The 18,248-nt window shown below is 42.9% G+C and overlaps 3 non-coding genes across 3 annotated transcripts; 2 read left to right on the forward strand and 1 right to left on the reverse strand.

Annotated features, from left to right (window-relative positions):
• Positions 1–4,592: 4,592 nt before the first annotated feature.
• On the forward strand, positions 4,593–4,665 carry trnak-uuu (transfer RNA lysine (anticodon UUU)). The gene has a single exon. It is a non-coding gene; the product is annotated as a tRNA-Lys (tRNA).
• A 3,631-nt stretch (positions 4,666–8,296) lies between these two features.
• Positions 8,297–8,369, forward strand: trnat-ugu (transfer RNA threonine (anticodon UGU)). The gene has a single exon. It is a non-coding gene; the product is annotated as a tRNA-Thr (tRNA).
• Positions 8,370–9,914: 1,545 nt separating this feature from the next.
• On the reverse strand, positions 9,915–9,986 carry trnaw-cca (transfer RNA tryptophan (anticodon CCA)). Its single transcript has one exon. It is a non-coding gene; the product is annotated as a tRNA-Trp (tRNA).
• Between the last annotated feature and the right edge of the window lie 8,262 nt (positions 9,987–18,248).

An 18,248-nucleotide genomic window follows, 5' to 3' on the forward strand; every position in this document is an offset into this window, starting at 1 on the left:
TTTATAATAAATGAATATAAACACATCTTAACAATTGAACAGTTTTGCAATTTCTCTTTCTTCCCCTTAATCTTATGCCCCACCTTTCTGTGTCGTTCAGTGAGAGAACTGAGCTCTAACTTCTCCTGTCAGGATTTTAAATCTGGGCTGGATGGTGTCAGGTTCTCATGCACATGAGAAGGTGCTCATTGGTGAACCTGGAACGATATTTAGTTTTAATCATGTTCATTATGGAGAAAGCTGCCTCACAGCTGTATCTGGACCCAATCATGGGCAGGATGTTTTAAGATGGTCAGCTTATTTTCTGTGACTTCAGTTCAGACTTGAGTGAAAATGTTTGATGAAAAACTTTGTGTTTTGTTTCAGTGGCGCTTCACTTTCGCACTTTGAACGCCACGGTCTCTGAACGTATGAGACACTGGTTTTGTCCCAGTGTGAAGACTGAACCAGGATGAATCTGTCCATTCTGGGTTGAACTTTCCTTTCCACCTGTTACGCTTCTCATCTCTGTATATAGAGTCAAGCTAATTACCGTATTTTGTTGACCATACGGGCGCCGTGTGGAAAGGCGCACCTTCAGTTTTGTGTCATTTCTGGATTTAAACACACACACGGCGTGCTGCCTTACAACACACACAAGCATACAAGTGTGCATATTTAAAAATAGAGCGGGAACAAAACTTATTTTGATTTTACTTTAAGTTATTTACATTAATAAGTTGTCAGGACTGCGCGTGTCGGGTTTCATCCGAGCCTGATCAGCTGCAGCGTGGCCAGAGCCCGCAGCTCTCTGGTCGCGCTGCAGCCGAGTCACTATCCGATGCTTTTGCAAAAGCTCGAACAGTCCAGTCCAGCAGACACGTCAGCCCACGCATCTACATCTACAATACAATCCTTCAGCAGTAACGACGGAGCCGCCGCCCGAGCAGCACCGACCTCCCCGGCCGCGGGGACGCTTCAGGATAAATGATCACGCCGCGCTCGCTCGCTCTGGGCGCAGACCCAAGTAATCGATCCCTGATCCTGGCGGATTAAACCTACTCTGTGCAAAATGAAGGATTTACTCTGTAAATACACACCATTTCTCTTACTATTACACGTACAGCTAGCTGAGTGTCTTCTCCTCATTTGGTCGGGAGTTGCTATGCAGTCCCGCGGCCCCCGTGGCCCAAACGTACAAAACAGAATTTTGCGGCCCACTAGATGGCGCTCGCGGCCCAAGTGTGGGCCGCGGCCCTATGGTTAAGAATCACTGTATTATTGAACTCCGTACCCTTCGTGAGGGTAGCTAAACCAAAGTGTCCTCTAAAGAATGAATGTGAGTTAGGAGACCAGATCTAACTCTCTGAAGGCTCTATAACTTTAAGAATTGAATGTTTGAATTAAGTTTGGTTAAGAAACCTTCAATGTGATTTTCTTGTCTTATGAAGCTACATGTCATTTCTCCATTTCACCACCATGGTTGAACTATCAATGTCATCAAAACATGTTGTTACTGTTTTTTGTAAAATATATCAGGTGCTTTATTATAAGACATGGGTTATGCAAACTGTTTGACATAGAGAGTCGTGGGTGGTTTCATCTGCTAAATGTCCAGGCCTGAAGAATCTACATCAAGTCATACAAGCTTCCACTGCAGCCTGAACGTGCACAAGGGTGGAGGAACGTTCATCGCTGCTTGCAGCTTTAATTAGGGCCCGAGCACTTACAGTGTGAAGGCCCTATTGTATCTGTAGGAATAATTCTTTATTCTTGATTCTTTACTCTTTCTTTCTTTCTTTCTTTCTTTCTTTCTTTCTTTCTTTCTTTCTTTCTTTCTTTTTTTTCTTTCTTTCTTTCTTTCTTTCTTTCTTTCTTTCTTTCTTTCTTTCTTTCTTTCTTTCTTTCTTTCTTTCTTTCTTCTGACGAGGGCCTTTTTGCCCCCTTTTACATGATGTGTAAAGTTCTTCCTGCTGGATGTGGGAGCATCAATTAATATAGTTTAACTTAATGTTGTATTTATGTCATTGTCATATTAATTTCCTTAATTGAATATTTCATAATTTAAGTGTTTATTCATCTATCTAATTTTGAATGAATGTCCGTTCCACATTGTTACAGAACCCGAAAACTGTCAGGATTGTAGACACTCTGGTCTGTTTAACTTTGATCCCTAATAAAGACGCTGGGCTAAACACAAAATTATGATTTTCTGTTTAAACACATTTAGCTAAACAGAAAATTATGATTTTCTGTTTCAGAAAATGATGTTTTTCTGATTAGATTCAGATTCAGATTCAGATTCAGATTCAGAAAACTTTATTTATCCCCGAGGGGCAATTGCAAGACAACTGAGCAGCAAGACGTTGAAAATATCAAATAGAATAAGAAATAAAATAGAATAAAATGAACAGGGCATGTCTCGTTATGTACAAAAAATATATAAATATACGAATGTCAAAACAATTTACAATAGAGTGACTGTAGTGGTATAAATAAAAATATAAACTATCTTAGCCCAGTTTTTAAAACATTTTTACTACAAATGCTGGAAAACTGAAGACTGACTTTTTCCAGACAGAAAGACTTCAATGGAAGAAAAACCTGCAAAGTTTAAAGCAGAATTGAGCAGCATTTCCTGTCATGTTTAGGAGGAACAACCACTGAAAGTTCCTCCAGGGGCCTCATGTACTAAGAGTGCGTGGACTTCAACGTGAATCCGTGCGTGGAATTAACAAGACCGCAAAAATTCATATGTACAAAGCTGTGCGTACGCCCAAATCCACGCAGGTTTCTCTGTACATCCCAATCAGCGTGGATTTGAGCGCACATGCGGGAGCACAACACTCCACCTTGTCTCCTCCCTCAAATATATGTTTGAATATGATATGAAGATAATTATCCATTAAAAACCGCTCATCCTAACAAGAAAATGCTCTGAGCTGGAATAAATAATTCATTTTGGGGCATTTAGGGGTGTCGGACTCCGGTCCTCGAGGGCCGATGTCCCTGCAGGTTTTAGATGTTTCCCTGCTTCATTGCACCATGATACAAGTGACTGTGTCATCAACACAACTATCCAGACTTTGATGACAAGTTGGTGACGATGATTAATTAGAATCAGGTGTGTTAAAGCAGTGAAACATCTAAAACATGCAGGACACCGGCCCTTCTGGGATTCACTTTGACACCTACATTATGGTGTTCTTTGCTTTGCGTTGCGTTCCGTGAAGAGTTGTGGTTTTATTATGATCGTACGGGTTTGTTAATGTTTATGGGCAGCGTTAGTGCATCATTACACTCTGCTTTTCTTGTTTGTATTTTAAGAACCGACACCAGAATTTTTGGTGGATGAAAAACGGCTCCTCGTTCTGCTTTATTGTCATGCTGACGCATTAAGACCAATGTAACGTTTATTGAGTCTTACACATTATGGATGTCCGCGATCACCACTCTCATAAGTATAACAATGTGAACAAAATACATTTATATTTAAAACATGAAGCATTACGATCTGATTCCTCTGCTGCAGAAATAAAGACAATTTGTGCCGACGGGATTATCGAGGTGCAAACGTGAGAAATAAAGAGCAAAATTGCTGTAACTCGGAGTGTTTCATCCGCAGGAGGAGAGACAGGTGTCGTGCCAAAAAGTGATTGAAGGCCAAATACAGTTAATGAAAAGTTGTTTCTGCCTAAATATGACTTGATCTCATTCTTGAGCTTCATAATCTGAAATCTGACGGTTTAGCGCTCTCGCTCAGCGGGCTGCTGTGCGCGCTCCCGCGGCCACAAATCAGAAGAAATCAGATTCTGGCAGGCAATCACTTTTTGGCACAACACCGGTTTTTGCTTCAAAATTAATTTTAATGTATTTCTGTCCAGACACAGTTATGGGATGTTTAGGGTCTGGCTTTTATCTCCAGTAGTCCTCCCATACGGTCGTCATGGTGACAGAGATGTCCGACCTGCAGCAGCTCCAGCTGAAGCATCATGTTGGTCTGAACCGGAGCAGCTGGTCCAGTTCAGGGCAGAGATCCAGGAGGATCCTCTTGGTACCTAAACCAGCTGATCGTCCAGTCTTAGTCCTGGACCAGCAGATCGGTGTGGTCCCTGCAGGACTCGCTCCTGATCCTCCCATCAGCAGGTTCCTCTAACGGAGCCAAAGCTCCATCAGGATTTGCAGCTTCCATCGTTGAGCTCCTTTAGTTGTTTGTTCAGATCATGTGGTTGATTGTGAGATTGTTGCAGCTCCACTCTTGTGTAATTTATCTGGTGATGTCGGGATTGTCGTGTCCTTCACGTGGTCGTGAATTTATTGTTGACGTTAAGTTTCCTCATATTCTGCACTTCACTGCATCACCAGTGAGTGTCGCCAACGGGCAGAACCTCAGAAAAGTGCGTACAAAAGCCTTAATGTGTGAGAGAAGGACCGCAGCTTTCTACGTTCACGTCATTCTTTGTACATCCGACCGTGAGCGTAGAAAGTGGCGTACGCACGTTTTTTGTGCGCCGCATTCTTAGTACATAAGGCCCCAGGACTTTTCAAAACCTCTCAAATGACTTATATTTGTAAAAACGTGAAAAAAGAGGAAAGAAAACAGTCAGGCTGTGACCTGAGTAGCTCAGCTGGAAGAGCATCAGACTTTTAATCTGAGGGTCCAGGGTTCAAGTCCCTGTTCAGGTGATTATCTGATGACCACAGTTCCTGACTGTAAAGAAACAACCTGATCCTTTTCAAGATTAATATCAACCTATCAAATAAAAAAAAACAAATGGAGGAAAGACAAAAAAAGGTTTCATGCGAGACCTCGGTATCTCAGATGTCGAGCATCAGACCTGGGGCCTCATGTACTAAGAGTGCGGCGCACAAAAAACGTGCGTACGCCACTTTCTACGCTCACGGTCGGATGTACAAAGAATGACGTGAACGTAGAAAGCTGCGGTCCTTCTCTCACACATTAAGGCTTTTGTACGCACTTTTCTGAGGTTCTGCCCGTTGGCGACACTCACTGGTGATGCAGTGAAGTGCAGAATATGAGGAAATTTAACGTCAACAATAAGTTCACGACCACGTGAAGGACACGACAGTCCCGACATCACCAGATAAATTACACAAGAGTGGAGCTGCAACAATCTCACAATCAACCACATGATCTGAACAAACAACTAAAGGAGCTCAACGATGGAACCTGCAAATCCTGATGGAGCTTTGGCTCCGTTAGAGGAACCTGCTGATGCAGGATCAGGAGCGAGTCTTCAGGGACCAAACTGACCTGCTGGTCCAGGACTAAGACTGGACCATCAGCTGGTTCAGGTACCAAGAGGATCTTCTGGATCTCTGCCCTGAACTGGACCAGCTGCTCCGATTCAGACCAACATGATGCTTCAGCTGGAGCTGCAGGTCGGACATCTGTCACCATGACGACCGTATGGGAGGACTACTGGAGATAAAAGCCAGACCCTAAACATCCCATAACTGTGTCTGGACAGAAATACATTAAAATTAATTTTGAAGCAAAAACCGGTGTTGTGCCAAAAAGTGATTGCCTGCCAGAATCTGATTTCTTCTGATTTGTGGCCGCGGGAGCGCGCACAGCAGCCCGTGGAGCGAGAGCGCTAAACCGTCAGATTTTCAGATTATGAAGCTCAAGAATGAGATCAAGTCATATTTAGGCAGAAACAACCTTTCATTAACTGTATTTGGCCTTCAATCACTTTTTGGCACGACACCTGTCTCTCCTCCTGCGGATGAAACACTCCGAGTTACAGCAACTTTGCTCTTTATTTCTCACGTTTGCACCTCGATAATCCCGTCGGCAAAAATTGTCTTTATTTCTGCAGCAGAGGAATCAGATCGTAATGCTTCATGTTTTAAATATAAATGTATTTTGTTCACATTGTTATACTTATGAGAGAGGTGATCGCGGACATCCATAATGTGTAAGACTCAATAAACGTGTACATTGGTCTTAATCCGTTAGTATATAATATGCATGACAATAAAGCAGAACGAGGAGCCGTTTTTCATCCACCAAAAATTCTGGTGTCGGTTCTTAAAATACAAACAAGAAAAGCAGAGTGTATTGATGCACTAACGCTGCCCATAAACATTAACAAACCCGTACGATCATAATAAAACCACAACTCTTCACCGAACGCAACGCAAAGCAAAGAACACCATAATTTAGGCGTCAAACTGAATCCCAGAAGGGCCGGTGTCCTGCATGTTTTAGATGTTTCCCTGCTTTAACACACCTGATTCTAATTAATCATCATCACCAACTTGTCATCAAAGTCTGGATAGTTCTGTTGATGACACAGTCACTTGTATCATGGTGCAATGAAGCAGGGAAACATCTAAAACCTGCAGGGACACCGGCCCTCGAGGACCGGAGTCCGACACCCCTAAATGCCCCAAAATGAATTATTTATTCCAGCTCAGAGCATTTTCTTGTTAGGATGAGCGGTTTTTAATGGATAATTATCTTCATATCATATTCAAACATATATTTGAGGGAGGAGACGGGGCGGAGTGTTGTGCTCCCGCATGTGCGCTCAAATCCACGCTGATTGGGATGTACAGAGAAACCTGCGTGGATTTGGGCGTACGCACAGCTTTGTACATATGAATTTTTGCGGTCTTGTTAATTCCACGAACGGATTCACGTTGAAATCCACGCACTCTTAGTACATGAGGCCCCATGGGTCCGTTTCACAAAGCAGGTTCAACAAACTCTGAGTCTAATCCTGAACTCTTAGTTGATCTACTCTGAGATCGGAAACTCTGAGTTTTCGGTTCCAGAACAGCGGATTTGAGGTAATTTACTCAACTCTAAGTAGTTTCACCGGGAGTTAAGCGCGAGCGTGAGGGAAATAAAAAGCCATCATCAGTAGAGCGCTGATATAAGGATTCACCGTGGCAACCGGCGACACAAAAGAGCGACATACTTTTTCTTTTTTTTCTTTTTAACTTTATTTATCTTTTCAATTTACAAAATCCCTTTGAGGAAACATTAGTTTGCATCTGAAGATCCACATACTTCACGCCACTGGAGTTAGAAGCGTTAATACGTGCATATGGCGAGTATGAGAGCATATTTCAGAAAAAAAAAAGACATTTTATTGTCATTTAGATCAGGGCCGTCAATTGGGTACGGCAGCTGCCACACCTCGGCTTCAAGGGAGAATGTAAATGTTTTTTTTTAAATACATTTATGGAATTACTCTGCATCTATTTGTATTGATGTATTCTATTACTTCATACATATAAAATAACTACAAATGCATATCAGAACAACATGATGGATTTCAGTAGGTATTATCTATCCCAACACTTGTACCCCCCTCATATCTTGAAATGTCCCAGCGTCCCTGACGACAGTGGTCGCTATCAATCTCGTAGCTCTGCAGTGTTACTAACTTACAAAAATGAAAAGGAAGCAGACAACCACGAAATAAAAAAAAGAAAGAATGCAAGTGATGGGTCCAGAAGATATTAACGAGGCTGTAGCCACTGATGGATTAATTATGCAAGTTCATCTCAAAGTAAGATATAAATCCTCTTATACATCTGTTTAAGGGAAATATTTGACTTTTTTTTTACTCTCCCTCTCCTTTTTGCATTTGGACTTTAACTGTTTGAAGTTAAACCTGGATGTCCCTGTGATATTGTTGACATAGTGAATAAAGTGAACGAGTTAAATTGCGTTTGTTAGATAAGCCTTTTCTGCTCTCTAACTCTGCCGCTTGCTGTCCGTGGTGCAGAAAACAGATGTGTATTGCGTAAAGACCCATTGGCTGAATTGACGCCACTGAGGGAGGAGACGGAGAGAAACTCCAGGTTCATTCATATAAACCTGGTCCCGACCAGGTTAGGTTCAGAGAGTCTGTTACTACGGTAACTGACCAGGTTAGGTTCAGAGCGTCTGTTACTACGGTAACTGACCAGGTTAGGTTCAGAGAGTCTGTTACTACGGTAACTGACCAGGTTAGATTCAGAGCGTCTGTTACTACGGTAACTGACCCAGAGCTTAAGTTACCTCTCTTTGTGAAACAGGCTAGAGTTACCTCTCTTTCTCTGGTTTGAGTTACCTCCCTTTGTGAAACGGAAAACTCAGAGTTTCCCTCATTTCAGGGTTAACAGACTCAGAGTTTTCACTAAACCTGCTTTGTGAAACGGACCCCTGATATACACCGGGGATAACGAGACACCGGGGATAACGAGACACAGGTGCGGACAATCAGGGCAGATGGAACACAGGAGGAGCAGAACTGGAACTGGAACTACCTGCTTATCTCAATGGGTTCTTCATGGAGGCCCTGTGGCTTAGTTGGTCAAAGTGCCTGTCTTGTAAACAGGAGATCCGGGTTCAAATCCCAGCAGAGCCTTTAAACTCAAATGTCTTGAGATGCCTGAAAGATCACATATCTCTCACTGCTGGTTCTGGCAGTATTTCTCACATGCTTGCTTATTTATAGCAGAGTACTAAACCGAGAGTTTAAGGTGAAGGACTGCTAATCCATTGTGTTCTGCACGTATGGGTTTGAATCCCATAGTTTCATATTATCTTTAACATCACAACAATGTTTCAGTGATGTTAAAAGTCTCTTCTAAATCTGCTCCCTCTTTGACATATATGTCACACTAGACTTACTAGAAAAATAACCAACAACTTGATGTTTGTTTCAGATGTGACTGTACAGAGTTGTCTCTCTAACGAGGTAACTTCTCAGTTACCTCGTCTCCATGGTGATTTCTCTTACCAGAAACTACTGGGGCCACACATGCTAACGGTGATAAATAGAAAGTTTCTCCACAATATTGAACACTGTTTTTTTCCAAAAGATTGTACCTAAAAACAGAATAACTAAGGACTGAAGGATCCTGTTATTTCATGGAGGGCGTGAAGAACTTTTCAAAGGCTACCGCTGAAGTCTGAGTGGCCTATTGCACAAAAATCTCTGTACCAAGCTGTTCAGAGAGGTTATATTAGGCAAGTCCTTCCAGATAACAACGTTTATGATAATCCAGTGTTCATATCCTTATAAACTTTGTTATTGATGGAGGTAATCTGAAAGAAATCCTCACTGTTACTTTTGAATCAGGCCGAACATTTCTGATTGAATGGAGAACCCTCTGAATCCTAATGAAACGTTGTAGGACACATGTCCCACTTTCTTGTGACTTCTGAAACTAGTTTAGTGTACAATGCACTTTTCCTCTAGTCTTCATTTTATTTGAACACCAGTGCGGTGATGAGATCTGTGAGAACAGTTTTGAATCTTTAGTGATCAGGAACATGTCTCTCCAGAACCTCATTTGGATGTTTTAGCATCTTCTGCTGCAAGGCCAGGTTGACTTCCAGCACCTGGCGTCTCGTGTACAAAGAGTGCATGGATTTAATTGTGAATCCTTGCATGGAATAAAATCATCTGATGATCCAGTCTTCATCCTGGACCAGCAGATCAGAGTGGTCCCTAAAGACTCACTCCGTACTGCATCCTGCCATCAGCAGGTTCCTCTACCAGAGCCAAGGCTGACGCTGGGATTTGCAGTATACATCATTTTGTACCAACCTTTAGTTTTTGGTGGTTAATGTGGTTGATTGTGAAATTGTTGCATTTCGACTCGAGTGTAACTTATCTGGTGATGTGGAGACTGTCGTGTCCTTCACGTGTGATGGTGAACTTGTTGTTGAAGTCACTTTTCCTCATATGTTGGACTTCACTGCATCCCCAGTGAGTGTCGCCATTGGACAAAACCTCAGAAATGTGAGTGCACCAGAATTAATGTGTGCGTGAAGGACGACAACTTGATCGTGATCATGCAGATTTGAACAATTCCAGGTACATATCAAAGTTTTCTGTTGCAGCTAAAGTTAGTCTGGTTGGTGAACTCGTGAGGATGGATAAAACAAAACTGAATGTTCATTCTGACCCTGATGTGAGTCGAACACATAACCTTCTGATCTGGAGTCAGACGCGCTACCATTGCACCACAGAGCATTTTCTGACATTTCTGAGGTTGTTTAATGAACACAAATCTAATCATAGAGGGCAAAAAGTATTTAGTCAGACCACCAGTTGTGCAAGTTCTCCCACTTAACAAGATAGGAGAGGCCTGTAATTTTCATCACAGATATATTTCAACTATGAGAAACAAAATGAAAAAAAAATAAATAAAAAAATCAGAAAATCACATTGGCTGATTTTTAAAGAATGTATTTGCAAATTATAGTTGAAAATAAGTATTTGATCAATAACTAAAGTTAATCTTGTGAGATTAATCCAAGTGTTTCATTGTGAAACTGTGAAGAATCAGAATCAGAAAACTGCCTGTTTATCGTGACATGCTTTGATACTCAGGAGGTTAAAACTGCTGACTTCCTGGTTGGTCAACTGAACCATTGTCAGATGGACACATCTGTCCGAGGTTTACTTTAAGCTGACTGTTGGTTATCACATGTTAACAGATGACAGCGAAGCCCTTCCTGAGTTTGAGATGTCCAACAAATACCCCATTGTCTTTAGAACCATCTGTTCAAACCTCTAAAAGAGGTCCTGTTTTAGTTCCGGGAGGCATTTGACCCTTTTGACCTTTTGTGTTTCTTTAAAGTTTAAGTTTCACATGTGTGACCTTTCAACCATCATCTGATCTATTTGACCATCTGTTTCTGTCTATTGTCCATTCAACTATTTACTATTGGGTGTCTTTCACCCCCAACGTCTGTTATCTACCAAATATGGTTTTTCCTGTCCTCCGTGCTGAATAAAAGCGCCAGCTCTGCAGACAGCCAGTTGAGAGAAGTTCTGACGAGCTAAGAGAAGGGCCGTGTTGCCTAAAGCTTCTCAGGATTCCTCTCCAACCTTCTGCAGAAGGCCATTGAAAATCATTCCATAAGTCTCCGGTGTCTTTTTCTAAGTTAATTAATGTATGTTGATGACTTTTTAACCTAACATTTGGTGCATAGAAACCCGGGATCTCAAGTTCTGGCGATGGAACGGCGTACGGTCAAAGGAGGGCATCTAAAAATCTGTCGACAGCGTTTCCGACTTTAGGGAACGGGCCCAGATTTGGTCTGCGCTGTTCCAGAGTCCAGACGACGAGATTTCCCAGCCAGGGGAAAGCACTTGGAGACTGGTGAGAAAACTCCTCTTACTTAATACCTGGGGTATTGAAGTATTTTTGTGTAAAATACGAGTGAAATTCTGTGTGCTAACAAGAAGGTTAGTGAAAGAGGTGATTGGCAGCAGGTCGGGGACACGATTTTTATAGAAGGCATAGGGGCCTCTAAAAATACTATGCCTGGGGCAGTGCGTAAGGCCAACACGGGGGTTTCGGACCCGACAGAATAACAAGAAGAGGTTTCTTTGGAATGATTTTTTAATGGGTTTTGTTTAATATTCGTCTTGTCTATTGTTTGTCTAATGTTTGTCTGATGTTTATGACAGGAAAACTGTCTGTTCAATGTTTGGGGTTTTCAAAATTGAGAGGAAAAATTTAAATTGTTCACTAAAATATCAGGCTAAAACCAAACTGTTGAAAAAGGAAACTTGTGTTCTGAGAGAAACTTAGGAAGGAAAATAACTGACGAAAAATAGCAGAGGCGTGGTTAAGCTGAAACTTATGCTTAAAGAATCTCAAAAGATGCTTAATTGATGGGGAGACGTCCTCAAACTTAAGAAAATGGAGACAAATCTTGCTAAATAATAATACACAAAACTTAAAAAGAAGTAAATGGACTAATTTAAGACTAAAAGAAAACTGATTAAATGTCCAAAACGGGACAAGGTTTAGCAAGAAAGAAAAAGGTAAAGAAAGCTACGTGAAGATGGGGAGAAGTGGGGGCTGCAGCTGGGTGTGACTCTCTGTGTCTGTGTGACAAGCTGCAGCTCTGTGTGTGTGTCTCTGTGTGTGTTTGTGAGAGACACTCTCTGTGTGTGTGTATTCATGACACGTTGTAAACAGCTGAATGTTTCTGTCATTTTAAGAGAAAAAGAAATATGATTCTATTGACCTCATAGTTGTGCGTTAAAATGAAAAATTGAATCAAGACAAAAAGGTGAGATACGTAAAAGTCCTCAGTCAGATCATGATCTGCTTAAGCAGATTTTATGGTGCTTGGAGATGCAGCCTGTTCCTCCAAGAGAGAGGAGGGGCTGTTTGGGTCTGCCTGTAGCACAAAATATTAGTTAGGGGTTGAATAGAAGAAACATGTTAGAATATATTTGGATATTCTAAGATAATATGTTAAGAGGTAAAAAGTTTAAATTCGTATGAGCTTCTCTGTCGAAGGTTTTGTTAAAATAATACAAACGGCTGAAGCTGTGTGTCTGTGTGTGTGTGAAAGCGTACTCCGGTTTACGAGCGGCTGCAGGCTGAGAAGTGAGAAGCTCTCCTTTTGGAGGAGACGTAGAAATGGAGAAATATAGTTTGTTCTATCATTCTAAGCCTGAATGAAGGCATAGAATCATAGAATTTTCAAATTGGTTTAATTCACCATTTAATTTGCAGATTACTTTTGTAACACTGTATTTGACTTGGATTGTATGGAAATGGGATTCCTGCAATTTGCGAGCATGAGATAAAATGATTGGGTTGTTTGTGACATGAATGTAAAACAAATCAATCATTTGTCCTTACTCTGTCTGTTGTGAAATCACTACTGATGATTGACAGCTTCAGAGGATGGGTTTTGTACAATGAAATTAGCACCGCTATATTTTTAGAATACAGTGGAAGGGTTTGTTCATGAGCCTACTCTCATTTGTATGTCAGTGACATTTTACACAGAAAGGGGTGTGTGGAGGAGAAACAAACCCGTTGTACAATCTTTTTAGAAAAGAAAAACTCTGAGTGCATACTAGGCTATTCACACTGAAAATGTGTACATTTGTGATCAGTGTTGTTACCATTTAGTTTTGGAGTTAATTTGAAATGCACCAATTGAGTTTGGTTAGTTTAGTTGGAGGATAAATAATTTACACATTTGCAGTGATACACAAACCCACATATAGATGATCTGAAGTTGTGTTTAATGTTAGTGGGTTTTTGTCTATGTGTAGTTTACGCATGGGAATTTATCCCACAATTTTCTTAAGACTTCTATGAGTTTTCATAGAAGAGCGTGCATTTGCGTTGCAGCATGCAAACAGAAGATTAAGAATCTCCTGAAGACTTTTATAAGTACTCATGATTTATCTGGAGATAATTTTCTGATAATTTTCTGGCATTTCTTTTTGATTTGGGGAAAATAGAGCTCAACAACAGTTGAGAAGACATTATTAGATAGAATGCTCTTTTCAGTCCGACGTTTTGTGACAATGAATTATTGTTTATATATATATATATAAGTTCACTGAAGACTACTGTTTACGTTGCAGGAGAGTTGCTGCACTGACAGTTTTTGTGTAGTGTTACTTTAATAAGACCATAACCCACTTGGGTTGAAATAAGAACGTTTTTCAATGAGGAATTCTGTAGTCTTTGACTAAGATAGGAGACAGAATTTTAAAGGTTTTGCCCCATCTAATCTGGTGATGGGAGGGGGGATCTCTGAGGGACATAGATATCCAACCCTAGAGAATCATTGAGTCAGACCTGCAGACTTGCCAGGGTGCGAAGGTCAAGAAGTGGGAGGGCCACTTATCTGGGGAGCCTGAGTCTGGCAGCCTGACTCTTCCGGGGAGAAGTCAACAAGGAGGGGGTCTGATGACACGAAACCCCCACCCCTGTTGGCATGCAAAATAATGCTGTGAAGCAAACTGGTGCTTCCAAGGAAGTTGTTCCCCCTGGTGGCTAAGTTGAGCCATAGGAAGTTTTTATGGCTCAACAGGAGGGAGTAGGGGTATATGATACATCATGAGGATTAAATACTAAATACCCTTTAAAAAAATTTTTTAGTAGGAGTTTTCCGACATGTTGCAGATACAACTTGAAAGGACCTATCCATTTGAAGTTGTTCATATGGATTTCATTCTTGGAGTGAACTAATGGCCTGTTAAGTTAAGGCTCAAGAAAGCCATGGCCTGAATGCCGGCCATTAGTCGAACTGTACATGAGAATCGTCTTCTTGTACGCTGCTGTTTCTTCCTCTCTCCCTCTCCTAAAGCAGGAACTGCTGAAACTGGGTAACTGGGTCCTGAGTTGAGTGGTGAAACGTCATCACCCGTCAGGACGGGCCCTTTTGCTGTCCAGATCAGGACACCGACAGCACCGGCAGCAGTAAAGGCTGCTGAATGATCTACTGCGTTCCCCAGTTGCAGTGAAAGCTAGCGGAGAAACGTGCCAGGCTCGAGTAGTGCAGGAAGTCGGGCGGTACCACAACCGTTGCCCGCCGAAGTAAACATCTGATGCCTATCTCGCCAGCCCAGCCTGAAGAATATGACTAGCCAAACTGACTTGCGACAACAAACTAGGAGAGGAGTCCGAGGAATGGAAGAGACTTTTTCATTACTGAGTCATGCTGACATAATGACTGAGATTACGATTCCGATTCCGACTATTACTGTCTTTGTACTGTCCTGTGTTTTCATTACCTGTATGTTTACGATGACACTGGAGTGTTTTATTTTGTTTACTGTTGAAGTTTCAAAATGATAAAAAAGGAGGGAAATGTGAGATTAATCCAAGTGTTTCATTGTGAAACTGTGAAGAATCAGAATCAGAAAACTGCCTGTTTATCGTGACATGCTTTGATACTCAGGAGGTTAAAACTGCTGACTTCCTGGTTGGTCAACTGAACCATTGTCAGATGGACACATCTGTCCGAGGTTTACTTTAAGCTGACTGTTGGTTATCACATGTTAACAGATGACAGCGAAGCCCTTCCTGAGTTTGAGATGTCCAACAAATACCCCATTGTCTTTAGAACCATCTGTTCAAACCTCTAAAAGAGGTCCTGTTTTAGTTCCGGGAGGCATTTGACCCTTTTGACCTTTTGTGTTTCTTTAAAGTTTAAGTTTCACATGTGTGACCTTTCAACCATCATCTGATCTATTTGACCATCTGTTTCTGTCTATTGTCCATTCAACTATTTACTATTGGGTGTCTTTCACCCCCAACGTCTGTTATCTACCAAATATGGTTTTTCCTGTCCTCCGTGCTGAATAAAAGCGCCAGCTCTGCAGACAGCCAGTTGAGAGAAGTTCTGACGAGCTAAGAGAAGGGCCGTGTTGCCTAAAGCTTCTCAGGATTCCTCTCCAACCTTCTGCAGAAGGCCATTGAAAGTCATTCCATAAGTCTCCGGTGTCTTTGTCTAAGTTAATTAATGTATGTTAATGACTTTTTAACCTAACAAATCTCAATAATTTGTTAAACACCCTTTGTTGGCAATGGCAGAGGTCAGATGTTTTCTGTAAGTCTTTACAAGGTTTTCTACGCTGTTGCTGGTATTTTGGTCCGTTCCTCCATGATCTCCTCTAGAGCAGTGATTGGTCCGTTCCTCCATGATCTCCTCTAGAGCAGTGATTGGTCCGTTCCTCCATGATCTCCTCTAGAGCAGTGATTGGTCCGTTCCTCCATGCAAATCTCCTCTAGAGCAGTGATTGGTCCGTTCCTCCATGATCTCCTCTAGAGCAGTGATGTTTTGGGGCTGTTGCTGGGCAACACGGACTTTCAACTCCCTCCAGAGATTTTCTATGGGGTTGAGATCTGGAGACTGGCTAGGCCACTCCAGGACCTTGAAATGTTTCCTATGAAGCCACTCCATCGTTGCCCGGGCGATGTGTTTGGATCATTGTCCTGCTGATACTTCCGGCGCCGGAGAGGATGGCGGTGATTTGGTGCGTGTTACTTTGTCTCTTTTTATTTAATAATGCAGCTTTCTGCTATGACTCCCGGGGCTCTTTCCCCAGAGAAGAGCTGATGAACATCAGAAGAACAACTCCAGCGGATTCATTTCCCACTTTTCTCCTACCATCAGTGGAATTATTGGACATTCTAGTCAAAGGTGCGCTCACCTTTGTTCACGCGGTGAAGCGGAGGAGGAGAGGTAAACGGGCCGGCGCGCTCGTGCGTCTCCGCCGGCGCGGACGCCGCACACCTTTACCTTTACCTGGCATATTTCTCTCCAATGTGCGATCACTTTGCAATAAAATGGATGAACTTCAACTACTAGTGGGGAAGAACAGAGACCTCTCCTCATCCTCCGTTCTCTGCTTCACGGAGACGTGGCTGTGTGGTCTCATCCCAGACTCTGCGCTGCAGCTGGCAGGCTTCCAGCTCCTCAGAGCCGACAGAGACGCGCAGCTCTCCGATAAATCCAAAGGGGGTGGAATTTGCTTTTTCATCAACAACGGCTGGGATAAAAGGATGTGACAGTGGTGCAGCAACACTGCTCTCCCGATCTGGAAATTTTTATTTCTAAACTGCAAACCCTTCTACTCTCCCCGTGAGTTCAGCTCATTCATCCTGGTCGGTGTTTACATCACGCCGCAGGCCCACGTGCAAGAAGCCCAGCGTGTGCTCGCCGACCACATACTGAACGTGGAGCGGACTAACCCGGACTCCTTAGTTACTGTCCTCGGTGACTTTAACAAAGGTAACCTCAGCCACGAACTCCCTAAATACAGACAATTAATTAAATGCCCGACCAGAGAGGGAAAAATCTTGGATCACTGTTACTCTACAGTGAGCAAAGCCTATCATGCCGTCCCCCGAGCTGCACTGGGACACTCTGATCACCTCATGGTCCACCTGATTCCAGCATATAAGCAGAAATTAAAGCTCTGCAAACCTGTTGTGAGGACTTCAAAGCAGTGGACCAGGAAAGCTACGGAGGATCTTCAGGCATGTTTGGACTCTACTGACTGGGACGTTGTCAGGACTTCTACCAGCAGTCTGGACAAGCTCACAGAGGCTGTTACATCTTACATCAGCTTCTGTGAGGACAGTTGTGTTCCAACACGAACCAGGGTTAGTTACAACAATGACAAACCCTGGTTCTCTTCTAAGCTCAAAAGGCTGCGGCTGCAGAAGGAAGAAGCGTTCAGGAGTGGCGACAAGGACAGGCTCAAAAAGGCAAAGTACACATTTAGCAAGGAGGTGAGAGCAGCTAAACGACTGTACTCTGAGAAACTACGCCAACAGTTCTCAGATAATGATGCCAGCTCAGTTTGGAACGGACTGAGACAGATTACCAACTACAAACCCAGAGCCCCCCCCTCCATCAACGACCGACGCCTAGCCAACAACCTGAATGAGTTCTACTGTCGTTTTGACAAACAAAAAGACAGTCCTGATACCATCCCCCCGGACTGCATTCACATTCCCCAGTTCCATTCCTCCAACAGCACCCCCCCCCCCTCCCCAGCAGGGGCTGGAGCGTCTTCACCACTTCACACCCCAGAGGCCCCATTCTCCACCCCCCCACACCACTGCGACGCCCCTCTCTATCCTGGAGAGGGACGTTAATAAAATATTCAAAAAACCGAACCCCCAAAAAAGCAGCAGGACCGGACTCTGTCTCCCCATCCACCCTGAAGCACTGTGCCGATCAGCTGTCTCCGGTCTTCACGGACATCTTTAACACCTCCCTGGAGACATGCCATGTGCCAGCCTGCTTCAAAACCTCCACCATCATACCTGTCCCCAAAAAACCAAGGACCACAGGACTTAACGACTACAGACCCGTCGCCCTGACCTCTGTGGTCATGAAGTCTTTTGAGTGCCTTGTGCTGCCACACCTCAGGAACATCACCGACCCACTACTGGATTTCTACGCACGGTTGATAAATGAGGGCCCAGGGCCCAGGGCCCTCATTTATCAACAGTGCGTACGCACAGATCTGTGCGTAAAGCGTGCGTACGAGCATTCCTACGCAAAGTATGGTATTTATCAACATGTATCTGTGCGCAGAAACACGTGTAAATATACGCACAGCTCCGACCATGCATACACACAAAACCTAGTGGTAGAACAGTGAAACTACAAATAGAACCCATTAAAAGAGTCTCAAACTTTACATGTGAAGTTTGAGATCGCTGAACTGTGACTGAACGGGGAACATGTGCACATGTTCCCCGTTTCCTCCAATTAATACAAATTCTCCATAAGTAATTCAGACATTTTGAATAATTGGTGTGACAAGCTATAATAGACAGCTTTGGCAGGACGACCTGAAAAGAAAATACAAGTACCATGGCTTATCTGTCACTGTTGGAGGATTTAGAGACCGTGCGCTCCGCAAAAACGCGCTCCGCAGAGAGCGTGTTTTCAACGAGCGCGCTGATCTGTTCAGTGAGAGCACGGAGCGGCTTCTCAGCAG

This window comes from Cololabis saira, chromosome 10, assembly GCF_033807715.1.
Source record: "Cololabis saira isolate AMF1-May2022 chromosome 10, fColSai1.1, whole genome shotgun sequence".
Lineage (NCBI taxonomy): Eukaryota > Metazoa > Chordata > Actinopteri > Beloniformes > Belonidae > Cololabis > Cololabis saira.